Source organism: Zeugodacus cucurbitae, chromosome 2 (assembly GCF_028554725.1).
Source record: "Zeugodacus cucurbitae isolate PBARC_wt_2022May chromosome 2, idZeuCucr1.2, whole genome shotgun sequence".
Taxonomy (NCBI): Eukaryota; Metazoa; Arthropoda; class Insecta; order Diptera; family Tephritidae; genus Zeugodacus; species Zeugodacus cucurbitae.
Window position 1 is genome coordinate 32636483 of NC_071667.1, and position 14506 is coordinate 32650988.

Consider the following 14506-nt stretch of genomic DNA (forward strand, 5'->3'; position numbering starts at 1 on the left):
AAAACTCCTAGTGCCGTCTCATCGGATGTTGACGTCGTCCACGCTTCTGCACCGTAAAGTAGGACAGGAATGATGAGGGACTTGTAGATTTTGGTTTTTGTTCGTCGAGAGAGGACTTTACTTTTCAATTGCCTACTTAGTCCATAGTAGCACCTGTTGGCAAGAGTGATTCTGCGTTGGATTATCAGGCTGACATTGTTATTGCTGTTAATGCTGGTTCCGGGTAGACGAAATTATCTACAACTTCAAAGTTATGACTGTCAACACTGACGTGGGAGCCAAGATGCGAATGCGCTGACTGTTTGTTTGATGACAGGAGATATTTCGTCTTGTCCTCGTTCACCACCAGACCCATACGCTTCGCTTCCTTATCCAGTCTGGAAAAAACAGAACTAACGGCGCGGGTGTTGTTTCCAATGATATCGATATCATCGGCGTACGCCAGTAGCTGTACACTCTTGTAGAAGATTGTACCTTCTCTGTTTAGCTCTGCAGCTCTTATAATTTTTCCCAGCATCAGGTTAAAGAAGTCGCACAATAGTGAGTCACCTTGTCTGAAACCTCGTTTGGTATCGAACGGCTCGGAGAGGTCCTTCCCTATCATGACGGAGCTTTTGGTGTTGCTCCACGTCAATTTACACAGCCGTATTAGTTTTGCGGGGATACCAAATTCAGACATCGCGGCGTAAAGGCAGCTCCTTTTCGTGCTGTCGAAAGCAGCTTTAAAATCGACAAAAAGATGGTGTGTGTCGATCCTCTTTTCACGTATCTTCTCCAAAATTTGGCGCATGGTGAATATCTGGTCAGTTGTCGATTTTCCAGGTCTAAAGCCACACTGATAAGGTCCAATCAGTTTGTTGACGGTGGGCTTTAGTCTTTCACACAATACGCTCGATAGAACCTTGTATGCGATATTTAGGAGGCTGATCCCACGGTAATTGGCGCAGATTATGGGATCTCCCTTTTTATGGATTGGGCAGAGCACACTGAGATTCCAATCGTCAGGCATGCTTTCTTCCGACCATATTCTGCAAAGAAGCTGATGCATGCACCTTATCAGTTCTTCGCCGCCGTATTTGAATAGTTCTGCCGGTAATCTATCGGCCCCCGCTGCTTTGTTGTTCTACAAGCGGGTAATTGCTATTCGAATTTCTTCATGGCCGGGTAATGGAACATCTCCTGGTGTTGTACTCTCACTGCCATTCAGCAGGTCGGAGATGTGTTGCCTCCATAATCCCAGTATGCCCTGGACATCGGTTACCAGATTACCACCTTGGTCATGAGGATGCTCCGGTCTTGAAACCTTCGTTAAGTCGCTTCATTTTTTCATAAAATTTTCGAGCATTCCCTGTTTCTGCCAGCTTCTCAAGCTCTTCGTACTCACGCATTTTGGCCTCTTTCTTTTTTTGTCTGCAGATGCGTCTCGCTTCCCTCTTCAGCTCTCGGTATCTATCCCATCCCGCACCTGTTGTGGTCGTTTGCAACGTTGCGAGGTAGGCAGTCTGTTTTCTCTCCGCTGCGAGACGGCACTCCTCATCGTACCAGATGCTGATGAGTGCTCTCAGAGAGCAGGAGTGCAAGTCGAGTAGAGCATTTCGTGGCTGTCTGTTGCGATTGCAGCTTTTCGACGTCAAACCTTCCTTGTCTTTGCTGCACAGAGGCGAGTGCGTATCTTTGCTGCTACTAGATAATGGTCCGAGTCAATGTTTGGTCCTCGGAGCGTACGTACGTCTAAAACACTGGAGACATGTCTTCCGTCTATCACAACGTGATCGATTTGATTGCGCGTGTTTCGATCAGGGGACAGCCACGTTGCTTGATGAATTTTCTTATGCTGGAATCTGGTACTACAGACAACCATATTTCGGGCCCCAGCGAAGTCGATCAGCCTCAGGCCGTTTGACGATGTTTCTTCATGGAGCCTGAATTTTCCGACTGTTGTGCGAAAGACACCTTCTTTACCCACCCTGGCGTTAAAATCGCCAAGCACGACTTTTACATCGTGGCGGGGGCAGCGCTCATAGGTGCGTTCTAGGCACTCATAGAAAGCATCTTTGGTCACATCGTCCTTCTCTTCGGTTGGGGCGTGGGCGCAAATCAGCGATATGTTGAAGAACCTCGCTTTGATGCGGATTGTAGCAAGACGTTCATCCACCGGGGTGAATGCCAGGACTCGGCGACGGAGTCTCTCTCCCACCACAAATCCAACACCAAATTTGCGCTCCTTTATATGGCCGCTGTAGTTAATGTCACAAGGGCCCACCTTCCTCCGTCCATGTCCCGTCCATCGCACTTCTTAGATGGCGGTGATGTCAGCCTTTACTTTTACGAGGACATCAACCAGCTGGGCAGAGGCACCTTCCCAATTAAGGGTCCGGACATTCCAGGTACATGCCCTCAAATCGTGATCCTTAGTACGTTTGCAGGGGTCGTCATCAGAAGTGGGATTTCTCTTCCGAGGCTCTGATTATTTTTTCATTGGGGAGGTTGTTTTATGTGGTGGGTCCCAAACCCTACGCACAACCGCAAAGCGGGTTTCGCCTTCTCACTTTAGCTCGCCTCCAAACGGATGTCTGTTGGCTACCCAGAGGATACTTGGTCTAAGACCGGAAGTCGTGAGCTGCTTGAGCCACATGTAAAAGAATCGTTCCTGGCCACTCCCAAGTGAATGACAGTCAGAAACTTTCCTCACTTACGTGAACTTCTACATATGACTCCATTATTATATGCACATACAAAAAACCAATAAAATTTATATACCAAACATTTTAACACAACAGAATTGATTTCAGCTTAATATCATATCAAATCAAACATTTTATGTTTGAAGAAAAGAAAAAATATATACCGGTACACATTTCATATGTTTAAATAAAGTTTAAACATATTACATAATATAAAAGGTAATAAATTATTTATCTATAGATCCTTTTTTTGTTGACCATACATACTACTTAAAGTACTTATATTTAATAGGAGTGTTTTATTTGACCAGCAAATTAAGCTATTAGCTTATTTTGTATGGAAGACTTAGCCAACATAATTATGGACAGCAGATTGAAATAACGGGTGATTTTTTTGAGGTTAGGATTTTCATGCATTAGTATTTGACAGATCACGTGGGATTTCAGACATGGTGTCAAAGAGAAAGATGCTCAGTATGCTTTGACATTTCATCATGAATAGACTTACTAACGAGCAACGCTTGCAAATCATTGAATTTTATTACCAAAATCAGTGTTCGGTTCGAAATGTGTTTCGCGCTTTACGTCCGATTTATGGTCTACATAATCGACCAAGTGAGCAAACAATTAATGCGATTGTGACCAAGTTTCGCACTCAGTTTACTTTATTGGACATTAAACCAACCACACGAATGCGTACAGTGCGTACAGAAGAGAATATTGCGTCTGTTTCTGAGAGTGTGGCTGAAGACCGTGAAATGTCGATTCGTCGCCGTTCGCAGCAATTGGGTTTGTGTTATTCGACCACATGGAAGATTTTACGCAAAGATCTTGGTGTAAAACCGTATAAAATACAGCTCGTGCAAGAACTGAAGCCGAACGATCTGCCACAACGTCGAATTTTCAGTGAATGGGCCCTAGAAAAGTTGGCAGAAAATCCGCTTTTTTATCGACAAATTTTGTTCAGCGATGAGGCTCATTTCTGGTTGAATGGCTACGTAAATAAGCAAAATTGCCGCATTTGGGGTGAAGAGCAACCAGAAGCCGTTCAAGAACTGCCCATGCATCCCGAAAAATGCACTGTTTGGTGTGGTTTGTACGCTGGTGGAATCATTGGACCGTATTTTTTCAAAGATGCTGTTGGACGCAACGTTACGGTGAATGGCGATCGCTATCGTTCGATGCTAACAAACTTTTTGTTGCCAAAAATGGAAGAACTGAACTTGGTTGCCATGTGGTTTCAACAAGATGGCGCTACATGCCACACAGCTCGCGATTCTATGGCCATTTTGAGGGAAAACTTCGGAGAACAATTCATCTCAAGAAATGGACCCGTAAGTTGGCCACCAAGATCATGCGATTTAACGCCTTTAGACTATTTTTTTTGAGGCTACGTCAAGTCTAAAGTCTACAGAAATAAGCCAGCAACTATTCCAGGTTTGGAAGACAACATTTCCGAAGAAATTCGGGCTATTCCGGCCGAAATGCTCGAAAAAGTTGCCCAAAATTGGACTTTCCGAATGGACCACCTAAGACGCAGCCGCGGTCAACATTTAAATGAAATTATCTTCAAAAAGTAAATGTCATGAACCAATCTAACGTTTCAAATAAAGAACCGATGAGATTTTGCAAATTTTATGCGTTTTTTTTTTTTAAAAAGTTATCAAGCTCTTAAAAAATCACCCTTTATATAGGAAAGCAGATTGAAATATATATCTAAACTCCGTGATCACCCAAACCCATTGGCGAAGAAAGCAGTAGAGGACAGCAGATTGAAATATATATCTAAACTCCGTGATCACCCAAACCCATTGGCTAATGCCTTAGTACATTCCTGCGATCAAACACGCCTAAAAAGAAGAGATATGCCTGCATACTAAAGAGCAACGTTTCCCCAAAACAACTCAATCACCTGGTTGAGCTGTATAGTTTTAAGATTTTATAACTTATTGTTAGGCTTTAAAGAACAGATTCAGTAAATAAATGTATATTGCAAAAAAAAAAAAGAATAATAATTATTATTATGTTGGCTTGTCATAAGCCATCATACCCTGCAAGACGGGTAGAGTTACTTATCTTATGGAATATTGGTCACCGGTAAAGAAAGCTTGTATTATTATTTTGGTCTCTTTTGTTCTAGCAGCAGGAAAAAAGTTACCATTTCTCCTCTTTTACGGCATGTCGGTGTGATTATCTTGCTCGCTCTCTCTCATTTATTTTGGTGCCAATGCTGCATATGTCTTTCTGCTCTAATTTTTCTTTGTTTTGGAAAGGCATATGTCACTCTGTGGTCAGCAGAGCCCCCTGTAGTAGTTTTTTTTTTAATCAGCCATCTATCAGTGGAGACTGTTCGATTTATCATTTTCAGGGTAACCCTTTAATCACTGGTATTGGTCATTTGTTGGGTCACCGTTTCGTTACTTAAATTTGATTCATTGGTCACCATTGGTCTTCATTATATAGGTCACCTACTTTTCCGTTTAAAAATGAAAAATTGAAATTTTTTTATTTTTATTTTTATTTTTATTTATTTATTATAATTGTATGATATATTTACATTTATAAATTAGTATTGTATAATATTTTAAATTTTTAATAATCATTATAGATTAATTTTTAAATATTAGCATTTCAGTACAAAGTGAACTTTTTACATACGTTTTTGCAGCTATTTATACATTCATGTTTTACAAACGTTTTTGCATTGAATTTTTATACATTTATATTTATACATTGACAAAATTTACATATTTTAAAAATAAAGTTAGTATTAATTATTAAATTTTTACTTTTTACATATTTCATATATAAATTTAGTATTAAGTATTACATTTTTATTTTGTGTAGTTGTTGTTATACAATTCAAATAAAATTCCATTACTATTACGAATGTTATTAGTTTTCGAACATTAATTTGTATAATTTAATAATATTTTACATCTAAATTATGAATTAGCAAATTAATAAATTAATACTAAACGCGAACGATTTCCTTATAACTATTCTGTAAGGATCCAACGAAACTAATGAATGTCAATTCCATACAATCCCATCCCATATGTACATCATAAAAAGGAAAGAAGTTGTGCAACTGCTAATCTAAATGTCCGATGGGATTTGTTGTTGTCTTGTTTAGCATGCCTGAAAAATATTAGAAATAAAAATTTTTGTTAACGATTAGAAAATATGAATATATTTGTATTCGTAGTACAAACCTAAGAAAAGTAGTAGCTATTGTAATCCTCCAGTATTTATGTTTATGGTCTGAGTAGGCAATTGAAAAGTAAAGTCCTCCCTAGATGAGCAAAAACTAAACTCTACAAGCCCCTCATCATTCCCGTCCTACATTATGGTGAAGAAGCGTGGACGATGTCAACATCCGATGAGACGGCACTAGGAGTTTTCGAAAGAAAGGTTTTGGGGATTTATGGTCCCTTAAACATTGGCAACGGCGAATACCGCAGAAGATGAAATGATGAGCTGTATGTGTTGTGAAAAAAGACAGCGGCTACGCGGGCTTGGTCATGTTGTTCGAATGGACTCGGTGGAAGCCGAGGAAGAGGGAGACCTCCACTCCGATGGAAGGACCAATTGACGCCTAACGCCTTTGTGTTTTCAATATCTGGAAAATTTATATAGGAAAGCAGATTGAAATATATATCTAAACTCCGTGATCACCCAAACCCATTGGCGAAGAAAGCAGTAGAGGACAGCAGATTGAAATATATATCTAAACTCCGTGATCACCCAAACCCATTGGCTAATGCCTTAGTACATTCCTGCGATCAAACACGCCTAAAAAGAAGAGATATGCCTGCATACTAAAGAGCAACGTTTCCCCAAAACAACTCAATCACCTGGTTGAGCTGTATAGTTTTAAGATTTTATAACTTATTGTTAGGCTTTAAAGAACAGATTCAGTAAATAAATGTATATTGCAAAAAAAAAAAAAGAATAATAATTATTATTATGTTGGCTTGTCATAAGCCATCATACCCTGCAAGACGGGTAGAGTTACTTATCTTATGGAATATTGGTCACCGGTAAAGAAAGCTTGTATTATTATTTTGGTCTCTTTTGTTCTAGCAGCAGGAAAAAAGTTACCATTTCTCCTCTTTTACGGCATGTCGGTGTGATTATCTTGCTCGCTCTCTCTCATTTATTTTGGTGCCAATGCTGCATATGTCTTTCTGCTCTAATTTTTCTTTGTTTTGGAAAGGCATATGTCACTCTGTGGTCAGCAGAGCCCCCTGTAGTAGTTTTTTTTTTAATCAGCCATCTATCAGTGGAGACTGTTCGATTTATCATTTTCAGGGTAACCCTTTAATCACTGGTATTGGTCATTTGTTGGGTCACCGTTTCGTTACTTAAATTTGATTCATTGGTCACCATTGGTCTTCATTATATAGGTCACCTACTTTTCCGTTTAAAAATGAAAAATTGAAATTTTTTTATTTTTATTTTTATTTTTATTTATTTATTATAATTGTATGATATATTTACATTTATAAATTAGTATTGTATAATATTTTAAATTTTTAATAATCATTATAGATTAATTTTTAAATATTAGCATTTCAGTACAAAGTGAACTTTTTACATACGTTTTTGCAGCTATTTATACATTCATGTTTTACAAACGTTTTTGCATTGAATTTTTATACATTTATATTTATACATTGACAAAATTTACATATTTTAAAAATAAAGTTAGTATTAATTATTAAATTTTTACTTTTTACATATTTCATATATAAATTTAGTATTAAGTATTACATTTTTATTTTGTGTAGTTGTTGTTATACAATTCAAATAAAATTCCATTACTATTACGAATGTTATTAGTTTTCGAACATTAATTTGTATAATTTAATAATATTTTACATCTAAATTATGAATTAGCAAATTAATAAATTAATACTAAACGCGAACGATTTCCTTATAACTATTCTGTAAGGATCCAACGAAACTAATGAATGTCAATTCCATACAATCCCATCCCATATGTACATCATAAAAAGGAAAGAAGTTGTGCAACTGCTAATCTAAATGTCCGATGGGATTTGTTGTTGTCTTGTTTAGCATGCCTGAAAAATATTAGAAATAAAAATTTTTGTTAACGATTAGAAAATATGAATATATTTGTATTCGTAGTACAAACCTAAGAAAAGTAGTAGCTATTGTAATCCTCCAGTATTTATGTTTATGGTCTGAGTAGGCAATTGAAAAGTAAAGTCCTCCCTAGATGAGCAAAAACTAAACTCTACAAGTCCCTCATCATTCCCGTCCTACATTATGGTGAAGAAGCGTGGACGATGTCAACATCCGATGAGACGGCACTAGGAGTTTTCGAAAGAAAGGTTTTGGGGATTTATGGTCCCTTAAACATTGGCAACGGCGAATACCGCAGAAGATGAAATGATGAGCTGTATGTGTTGTGAAAAAAGACAGCGGCTACGCGGGCTTGGTCATGTTGTTCGAATGGACTCGGTGGAAGCCGAGGAAGAGGGAGACCTCCACTCCGATGGAAGGACCAATTGACGCCTAACGCCTTTGTGTTTTCAATATCTGGAAAATTTATATAGGAAAGCAGATTGAAATATATATCTAAACTCCGTGATCACCCAAACCCATTGGCGAAGAAAGCAGTAGAGGACAGCAGATTGAAATATATATCTAAACTCCGTGATCACCCAAACCCATTGGCTAATGCCTTAGTACATTCCTGCGATCAAACACGCCTAAAAAGAAGAGATATGCCTGCATACTAAAGAGCAACGTTTCCCCAAAACAACTCAATCACCTGGTTGAGCTGTATAGTTTTAAGATTTTATAACTTATTGTTAGGCTTTAAAGAACAGATTCAGTAAATAAATGTATATTGCAAAAAAAAAAAAGAATAATAATTATTATTATGTTGGCTTGTCATAAGCCATCATACCCTGCAAGACGGGTAGAGTTACTTATCTTATGGAATATTGGTCACCGGTAAAGAAAGCTTGTATTATTATTTTGGTCTCTTTTGTTCTAGCAGCAGGAAAAAAGTTACCATTTCTCCTCTTTTACGGCATGTCGGTGTGATTATCTTGCTCGCTCTCTCTCATTTATTTTGGTGCCAATGCTGCATATGTCTTTCTGCTCTAATTTTTCTTTGTTTTGGAAAGGCATATGTCACTCTGTGGTCAGCAGAGCCCCCTGTAGTAGTTTTTTTTTTAATCAGCCATCTATCAGTGGAGACTGTTCGATTTATCATTTTCAGGGTAACCCTTTAATCACTGGTATTGGTCATTTGTTGGGTCACCGTTTCGTTACTTAAATTTGATTCATTGGTCACCATTGGTCTTCATTATATAGGTCACCTACTTTTCCGTTTAAAAATGAAAAATTGAAATTTTTTTATTTTTATTTTTATTTTTATTTATTTATTATAATTGTATGATATATTTACATTTATAAATTAGTATTGTATAATATTTTAAATTTTTAATAATCATTATAGATTAATTTTTAAATATTAGCATTTCAGTACAAAGTGAACTTTTTACATACGTTTTTGCAGCTATTTATACATTCATGTTTTACAAACGTTTTTGCATTGAATTTTTATACATTTATATTTATACATTGACAAAATTTACATATTTTAAAAATAAAGTTAGTATTAATTATTAAATTTTTACTTTTTACATATTTCATATATAAATTTAGTATTAAGTATTACATTTTTATTTTGTGTAGTTGTTGTTATACAATTCAAATAAAATTCCATTACTATTACGAATGTTATTAGTTTTCGAACATTAATTTGTATAATTTAATAATATTTTACATCTAAATTATGAATTAGCAAATTAATAAATTAATACTAAACGCGAACGATTTCCTTATAACTATTCTGTAAGGATCCAACGAAACTAATGAATGTCAATTCCATACAATCCCATCCCATATGTACATCATAAAAAGGAAAGAAGTTGTGCAACTGCTAATCTAAATGTCCGATGGGATTTGTTGTTGTCTTGTTTAGCATGCCTGAAAAATATTAGAAATAAAAATTTTTGTTAACGATTAGAAAATATGAATATATTTGTATTCGTAGTACAAACCTAAGAAAAGTAGTAGCTATTGTAATCCTCCAGTATTTATGTTTATGGTCTGAGTAGGCAATTGAAAAGTAAAGTCCTCCCTAGATGAGCAAAAACTAAACTCTACAAGTCCCTCATCATTCCCGTCCTACATTATGGTGAAGAAGCGTGGACGATGTCAACATCCGATGAGACGGCACTAGGAGTTTTCGAAAGAAAGGTTTTGGGGATTTATGGTCCCTTAAACATTGGCAACGGCGAATACCGCAGAAGATGAAATGATGAGCTGTATGTGTTGTGAAAAAAGACAGCGGCTACGCGGGCTTGGTCATGTTGTTCGAATGGACTCGGTGGAAGCCGAGGAAGAGGGAGACCTCCACTCCGATGGAAGGACCAATTGACGCCTAACGCCTTTGTGTTTTCAATATCTGAAATGGTTAATGAAAATATAAGTAATGCTAAAAAACAAACGTATATATATACTAGCTGACCCGGCGAACTTCGCCCCGCCCAATTTTTATTTGAAATAGTTAAAACGCTTTTTGAACTCTGTTCAAGGCCATTGTTAATATGAATGATATGAAATGAATGTTAATATATTCAGGGAATAACGTCTCTGATCAATTTAAATATTTTTAGCGAAGTTCGTTCTATGTTTTGTTGTGTAGCGTGTAAACAAATAAAGAAGATGGCTCTCCAACACGCTAACATGACACATACATACCTATGTATGTACATATGAAACTGTAAAATTTTGAACTTGAACGATAAATCGGTTTGAATCATTCGAATTCTCAGAATGAACATTTCCTCACTTTTAGATTTGCTGTGTTGTAGTAAACTATTCACTACAGTGAAATTATTATTTATGAATAAAGACGGAAACCTTAGTATATATCTGGTATAAAAATCCACGGGATTGAGATTTGAACTTGAGGTCAAAATTTTTAAAATTATTGATGAAAATTTTCGTAGAGTTGATAATAAGCACAAATTTTCATAAAATAGTTAATTTTTGATTTTATATTCAAGTTTTTAACAAATAAGTTAATTACAAAATTGTTAGTTGATAACATGTAACATTTAATTTTATAATCTTAGGATTGATAATTCTTAATTTTTAATAGTAGTATTTATTTTTTTGAATTATAAACATTTTAATTTAATTTAGCACTAATTGGTGCACAATATTTTTGGTTAACCTGTCTCGAGCTAACACAAATAGATTTGATGGTTTTCCCACACGTGAGCATGCAACATATAATTGCCCATGGGAAAAACATGGATTATCCAAATCTAACCCACAAATGGACATTTATTTATAACTTTACTCCATACTTATGTTGTGCTTAAGATAAAACAGGAAAATAGTGTTTTACAGTTCATACTTAGGTTATGCTTAAGCACTGAAAATGGGAGGCTTAAGCAATGCTTAAATAACAGCTGATTTTTGTTTTGAATTTGCTTTGAATTTTCAGCGACATCTTTCGTAGCGTAGGGCAAGTGTCCGTTCGTTTGCACTCAATAACAGCTTATACTTTTCCTTCAGTTCCCATAGGTGCTCCGACTCGCTAGTGTTGAAATTTGGGGTTCTTTTGTTGTTTTCATCAATTTTTGATATAATTTTCCTCGCAAATTTATGTATTGTCTGTTATAGTTTAAATATTTCAAACATATTTTTATGAATGACATTTGTAAAACATATGTTGCACATAACGTTGCCATATATCATAATAAAATTTTATAGAAATTAAGCATTGACTGTGAAACGCAAACGACTACTCAGTTTGCAACAATACTTAGCTAAGATTTTATTTAGGCACAACTTAAGTATGGACTGTGAAACCGGGCATTAGCCATACAAAATTCTATACCTAAATGCAAATTAATGAAATTTTTTTTTGCATTTAGGAAATACATGCAGAAATCAACTCTGCGATTTCCTAAATTCCTCTGGAATCTCCCAAATTCGAGGAAGATTTATTGGAAAAGAGTGGCAGCATTGCTTATTTGTCTGACCATACATATGTACATAACTTTATTTATTTCACAAATTGTATGTGATTTTTTCTTAAATTTAGAATATTGGAAGTCATAGATTCGTATAATTTTACCCCAAATAATATAAACTTCAAACAACGCATTTTCATTTAATGTTTTTAGCAAGTGGCAGCTTTTGTTATGACAGCCTAAATCCATGAAAATTTAGAAAGAAATGTAGCGCCATCTACTGTAACATAGCGCACTTAGCGCCACCAACTGGTGGATAGCTCTTTGCTAATAATAAACAAATAATTTGCAATAAATAAATAATGCGACTATAAGGAGAGTTATAAACTATCCTATCTTTCAAGTTGGACCAAACTGCACACAGTGTTAAAAATTTCAATAAAATCGGTTCAGTAGTTTAGGAGTCCATCGAAAACAAACAACGTGACACGTGATTTTTATATATTAAGATACATATATATCTACAGAGCTTAATGCTTGTAATAACTAAACAAAAAATAAACAACTTTTTAACATCAAAATAAAAATTATTATAAATAAATATTTTGGACACAATGCAACAGATGCATTCTTGTACATACATACATATGTACATATGTATGTACATCTTAATACGCACTAACTCAACATGTAAATATACGCATTTATATTTACCATGTTATTATCCACTGTTTCTGCGTTGTTGTTATACTATATTGCACCAGTGCTAAATCCAAAAACTTGAAATTATTTAAAATTACTAATTTGTATTATTTATTAAAAATATATGAAACATACCTCCACCAATTCCAACGTAACCTCCTTGCTCTTCCTTTCCTGCGCACACACGTATAACTGGAATGAAATTATTTTAATTATAAAAACTAATAATAAAAACAACACAAATAATGCATTTATAAGATGGATAAATATCCAAAAACACTTAACAAAATAAAATAAATATTTAAAACGCACTTACAACCATTCACTTTAAATTTTATTTTGAAATGAACAGCGGCCATGGTGGCGATTTTTGAACGGTTCATTGTATCTCTCTCTTACACATACAAAAATTAGGGTTAATGAATTTTGCTACTCTAACTACCGAGATTGCCACTTAACTACAAAATGTTAGCAATGTGTATGTACTGGTAAAAACTGAACAAATTTGCATGTGTAGTGGTGTATGAGTTAGCTCCATCTTGTAGGGTAGCTTGTATATTGAACTAGAGGCATTGCCAGTTCGTCGCTTTTTTTCATTCACAATAGTTTTTTCCAAAAAAAATGTAGTTGGCAATAGCGAGGAACCCCATTTTGACTGATAAAATTGTAAACAAACCAAACTTTTAAATTCAATCGAACTTTATTCATATTTATTTTGACCATCCCGGATCTAAAATGATTGTAGATTCCTTAAAAGATCAGAATATTATAGAAAAGCGGTAAACAAACGGAAATTTGATTTATAATTTCAACTTTTTTTTTTTTAATAAATTACATATCAGCTGAGAGTTCGGGCCCGCATTGCCAACACAATTCAATTTTAAGCGAAGATATGAAATAAGTTAAATGCATTTTATTTGTCCATGATTTAGCTATTAGCTTGTGGTGGTCAAATAAAACACGCCTAATATGTTTCTTAATTTTGTTTTTAGAAGTGCAAATTCCGAAAATTTTCGGTCCGCAGCCGCTGAACTGTGCGGTAGTGTGATTAGATTAATCACAAACTTGTATAAATAAATGAAACAAAACTTATCATACCATTTTTAATAGTACTCCAAAATCTATCTGTTGATATTCATATCTTTCCTTAAATAATTATCAATCAACCCAAGTAACTTCAACTGAGTTATTATCTTATCGGGATCACAGAACTATTTTTTTTTTAATTTTGAATTAATGGTAGTATTTCAATTTTTTTTTTTCCAAAAGAACATTACTTGGAGTTATAATATTTAAAAACTGCAAATCTTCCCGTTAAAAATCAAATCTCGATTTGATTTGGTCTAAAGCTCAATATAAAATTCAAGAACGTTAGTTTGATTCCCACTTATTCCGTTATCGCTTTTATCTTCACAGTTGTCTCAACAAATATTTTTGATACATGAATATGATTTTTTGTATCTTTATATTTAATAAATATATTGTTTGAAAATTTGTTGCCAATGAAATTACTTAAAATGCGAAGGAATATTTACTTAATATTAGAATAAAAATATATGAACCGACAACTTTTCGACTGAAATTCCTTAATCAAAATATTAATAAATGAGAGTACATACATACGTTAAAAACAAAAAAGAGGTTCAAATTTTTCATAGTGTTTGCTAAATCAGCGGATCGAATTCCATTGATTTCAAGATAATTTGAATTAAAATATAATCTCACACTTTCTCATTGTTCAAGAAGTCTGTATATTACATCCTTTTATTACAACTAACCCGTCTTGTTACTGAAATAGCAAGCATTTTTTGGAATTTTGTTGAACAGTATTCTTGAAATTCTCTTAAAGCAAGAAAGTATGCAATATTAAGCAAAACAATTTTAAGATTAACATTCTTTGTAGATATGTACATCTAATAAAATAGTTTGCCCACCAAAACCTTTAAGATACCAACCAAACTACCAAAGGCACATGAAACTACCAATTTTGGTCCGTTCGGACCAAAACGGCAACGCTGCTGAACTGTTAATGCTACAGTGATCGAACTAGTATTACTGAACTGCCATTGCGATTTTAATTCACTG

At 34.9% G+C, this 14506-nt stretch overlaps 1 long non-coding RNA gene across 1 annotated transcript; it reads right to left on the bottom strand.

Annotated features, from left to right (window-relative positions):
• Positions 1 to 9795: 9795 nt before the first annotated feature.
• Positions 9796 to 12730, bottom strand: LOC128924162 (uncharacterized). The gene is made up of 3 exons (XR_008472858.1): positions 12557 to 12730; positions 12434 to 12498; positions 9796 to 10197 (listed from the first exon to the last, which is right to left on the bottom strand). It is a non-coding gene; the product is annotated as an uncharacterized LOC128924162 (long non-coding RNA).
• Between the last annotated feature and the right edge of the window lie 1776 nt (positions 12731 to 14506).